The sequence below is a fragment of the Phoxinus phoxinus genome (assembly GCF_949152265.1).
Source record: "Phoxinus phoxinus genome assembly, chromosome: 5".
Lineage (NCBI taxonomy): Eukaryota > Metazoa > Chordata > Actinopteri > Cypriniformes > Leuciscidae > Phoxinus > Phoxinus phoxinus.
The window spans coordinates 42,092,555-42,097,554 of record NC_136880.1 but is presented as its reverse complement, the minus strand read 5'-3'; the positions used below and the strand labels follow the sequence as shown (position 1 = coordinate 42,097,554).

General features: G+C 41.2%; 1 protein-coding gene across 1 annotated transcript in view; it reads right to left on the bottom strand.

The window, feature by feature from the left end:
• LOC306998893 (homer protein homolog 3) overlaps window positions 1-5,000 on the bottom strand; it is a 43,281-nt gene that overhangs the window by 6,623 nt on the left and 31,658 nt on the right. The window lies entirely within an intron of this gene.

Genomic DNA, 5,000 nt, shown 5'->3' with positions numbered 1-5,000 from the left:
TCAGTATAATATGAGGATTTGATGATCAAAAAAACATTTAATAATATTATCAATGATAAGAAACAGTTGTGTACCATTTTTTCAGGATTATATGATGAATAGAAAGTTCAAACATAATTTTTTGGTATAAAAATAGAATCTTTTGTAACATTATAAATGTCTTTACCGTAACTTCTGATCAATTTAATGTGTCCTTGTCTAAAAAAATTAATCGAATGTAACAGAAGTGGTGATTATGAAGAATTTTTTTTTGCTTTGAAATAACACACTTAGGATGAATCACCACAATAAAACCAGAAATGTCTTTTAAAGAGGACCCGTTATGCTTTTGTCACGTGTTCATCTTTATTTAGTGTGTAATGTTGCTGAGTTCTTCTCTATATCAGTGTCAGTGTTTCTGAACTCCTGAAACGCCTCCATTGTAGTCTTGAGTTTCTTCCGGGAACAAACACGTCACAATATTCCTCATTATAATAATTAATACGCAGAATAAAGGGGCGGGGCCTGGTTGAGTTAGTTAGTAGTGTGTTAAACTGGTGGTTATGGTAAGGGGCGGGACATTTCCCAAACACACTCGAAGCACTCGACCAATCACAACGCACTGATCCAGCCAACCAATCAGAGCACAGTGTGCTTTTCAGAAGGAGGGGCTTCATAGAGACAGGAAGTAAACAGAGCGTTACTGACAGACTGGGAAGAGAGGAGCCGCAACAATGGAGAATATGAGGAAAATAATGTTTTTTTTTTACATTGAACCATGAAAACCTGTTCTAGTAGAGCCCGAAAACAAAATCAAGACTTTATTAAAGAGGTCATATTATGCACTTTTATAAAGGCCATTATGAAAATCAAATGTTACTCAACACTGTCTTTTATTCCATCCATCCGAGGTAAATGCAGTGGCTCTCTATCCTCCAACATTATAACCAAATACACTCACACTCTCTCAAACTCCCACACTCTCTCACACTCTCACTCTCAACACACACACACACACTCTCAAAATCTCACACCCTCTCACACACACTCACTCTCACATTCACACTCTCAAAATCTCACACTCACAAAATCTCACACACTCACTCTCATATTCACACTCTCAAAATCTCACACACTCACTCTCACACTCACACTCTCAAAATCTCACACACTCACACATTCACACTCTCAAAATCTCACACACTCACTCTCACATTCTCACACACACTCACTCTCATATTCACACTCACAATCTCACACACACTCACTCTCATATTCACACTCTCAAAATCTCACACACTCACTCTCTCACACTCACTCTCTCACACTCACACTCTCACACACACTCACTCTCATATTCACACACTCACTCTCATATTCACACACTCACTCTCACATTCTCACACTCACTCTCACATTCGCACTCTCAAAATCTCACACACTCACTTACTCTCACACTCGCATTCACACACTCACTTACTCTCACTCTCAACGTCTCACACTCTCAACGTCTCACACTCTCAACGTCTCACACTCTCAACGTCTCACACTCTCAACGTCTCACACTCTCAACGTCTCACACTCTCAACGTCTCACACTCTCAACGTCTCACACTCTCAACGTCTCACACTCTCAACGTCTCACACTCTCAACGTCTCACACTCTCAACGTCTCACACTCTCAACGTCTCACACTCTCAACGTCTCACACTCTCAACGTCTCACACTCTCAACGTCTCACACTCTCAACGTCTCACACTCTCAACGTCTCACACTCTCAACGTCTCACACTCTCAACGTCTCACACTCTCAACGTCTCACACTCTCACAAAATCTCACACTCACAAAATCTCTCACACTCACAACGTCTCACACTCACAACGTCTCACACTCACAACGTCTCACACTCACAACGTCTCACACTCACAACGTCTCACACTCACAACGTCTCACACTCACAACGTCTCACACTCACGTCTCACACTCACAACGTTTCACACTCACAACGTCTCACACTCACAACGTCTCACACTCACAACGTCTCACACTCACAACGTCTCACACTCACAACGTCTCACACTCACAACGACTCACACTCACAACGTCACACACTCACAACGTCTCACACTCACAACGTCTCACACTCACAACGTCTCACACTCACAACGTCTCACACTCACAACGTCTCACACTCACAACGTCTCACACTCACAACGTCTCACACTCACAACGTCTCACACTCACAACGTCTCACACTCACAACGTCTCACACTCACAACGTCTCACACTCACAAAATCTCACACACTCACAAAATCTCACACACTCACAAAATCTCACACACTCACAAAATCTCACACACTCACAAAATCTCACACTCACTCACAAAATCTCACACTCACTCACAAAATCTCACACTCACTCACAAAATCTCACACACACACTCAGGAGGTCACACTTGGAGGCTTAAGAGGGACTGGCTTATTTTTAACCATGTAAAGTGCAAAAAAAAAAGTTTCCCAAACGAGGGTCTGGCAGCTTCCCCTGGTGATATTTCAGTCCTCCGAACTAGGCCATTGAAAGTAGGATATCGCTGTCCTACAAACCACCCCACATCTCTCTCTCTCTCTCTCACTCACACACACCCTCTCTCTCTCTTTCTCTCTCTCTCACTCACTCACACACACCCTCTCTCTCTCTCTCTCTCACTCACACACACACACACACACTCTCTCTCTCTCTCTCTCTCACACACACACACTCCCTCTCTCTCTCTCTCTCTCTCTCTCTCGCGCTCTCTCACACACACACCCTCCCTCTCTCTCTCTCTCTCTCACACACACCCCCTCTCCATCTCTCTCTCTCACACACACTCTCTCTCTCTCTAGTCCCTTAAGACATGAACCATTTCCAACCACCTGGTCGCCTGTTCTCGTCCCAGAGACGGAGCGAGATCGAGGGCTACCTCTCTCACACACACACACACACACACACACACACACACACACACACACACACACACACACGTCCTGTTCTGAAGCGATAATGAGAGCAAACAGTATGAAGAGAGAGACACGGAAAGGGTGATGATGATGGTTTTTTAAAATTAAGATTTATTTAATGATTTTGAAAAGGTCTCTTCTGCTCGCCAAGTCATTTTTTAATCAAATAATGCAGTGTTGTTGAGCATAAAAGACTTATTTTAGAAACATCCAAATTATTTCTAACTTTTAACCGGTAGCGTAAATGTATTAGTCCTGTAGTCAATAATTTTATCCTGTAAAACTCATCTTTGATCACCAAAATTTTAAAGTTTTTCCTTGAAAAAAAACGTTCTGCCTTAAAATATCTTGAATGTAACTCGACACCCTTGCTTTATTTAGTATGCGCGGTTCTATGAATATGCAAATGAGCCCCGCCTCCACTCACTCACTCAGCTCAGAGATCCACTGGTTGACGATCAGACGTTGATCTGATTGGTTACACGGTTCTATAAATATGCAAATGAGCCCCGCCTCCACTCACTCACTCAGAGATCCACTGGTTGACGATCACACGTTGATCTGATTGGTTACACGGTTCTATGAATATGCAAATAAGCCCCGCCCCCACTCACTCACTCACTCAGAGATCCACTGGTTGACGATCACACGTTGATCTGATTGGTTACAAGGTAGTTTGTGACGTCAGAAACACCAGCGATTTCAAACCGTGTTTTTGAGACTGTCTTTGGTTTACTGCAGTTTTAAAGGGCACCTATTATGGAATTTTGAAATTTACCTTTCATGTAGTGTGTAACATAGATCTAAGTGAACAAAAACATCCTGCAAAGTTTGAAATATGAAAGTGCACCGTATATAAAGTTATTGTCTTTCAAAAGTAAGAGTCGACTCTTGAGTCATTTTTATGAATCGTTAGAAGACCGAAGCTTTTTCTCTGACTAGATGACGTCAACTTGTCAAGTTATTTGAATACGATACGCCCACTTATTGCGCTCCAAGGCCAGCCAGGGAAAATATCATGGCGACGAGACGCTGTGTTCTGAAGTGCGACTCAAAAGCCAACTTTTTTCATCTGCCCAAGGAGGAGCATTTGAAGACTAAGTGGCTACAATTCATATATACAACTATACCACAGAAGTATAGTCCGAGCCTTGTGCTTTGTTCGCGCCATTTTGAAGACGATTGCTTTACCAACTTAAATGCAATCAAACTTGGATTCGCGAGCCGGCTGATATTGAAGGAAGATTCAGTTCCAAGTGTATTTGCATCAGCTTCCTCCTCCGTATCACAACCTGTAAGTGTTATTAATAATTGTTGCTTTTATGTTGTATGTAGCATGCTTAATAATTATTTTGTTTGTTGAATAAGCACCGTTTAGCTTCTAGGTCTTCAATGGCAATTGTATTGAGATGTGAAGTGTTTGTCGTTGTTTTCGGAGTTGTCTTAAAGAATAGAGTAATACCTCGTAGTAACGTAACTGCATTTTTTTTTGTTTATTTTTTTTGTAAAAACGTTATGTTTATGCATCGGGCTAACGCAGACAAAGACTGATTGTGCTTTTACAATATGAACTCTGGGCTATGCTCGCTAACATTAAATTCTTTATCTTATTTTTAGTTTTTTACTACAAACTACAAAGCAGTGGACTATAATAATTATTATAACAAAATTGAATTGATAAAAGCATCATTGTACTCCGTGTTAAAAATAAGTATTATCTCTGTAAACACTGCTGGGTCATCTGACCAATCGCAGATTAGCGTCGCGCAAAGGAGGGGTTTGAAAAACGAGTCGTTGAACGATTCATTTGGGAGTCGGTGAGCAAATCAGGTAAAAATAAATGCATATTATACGACAACAAAAGTGTTTTTTGTCATTGCATGCACGTAAAACTGTTGTTGGGGACTCCCTAAACAACATTAGGAACATTTTAAATGTCATAATAGGTGCCCTTTAAGCAGAAAATACTCAGCAATGGTGTCCACTTATGAATTTACACACTAAAGCATATTAAAAAGACAT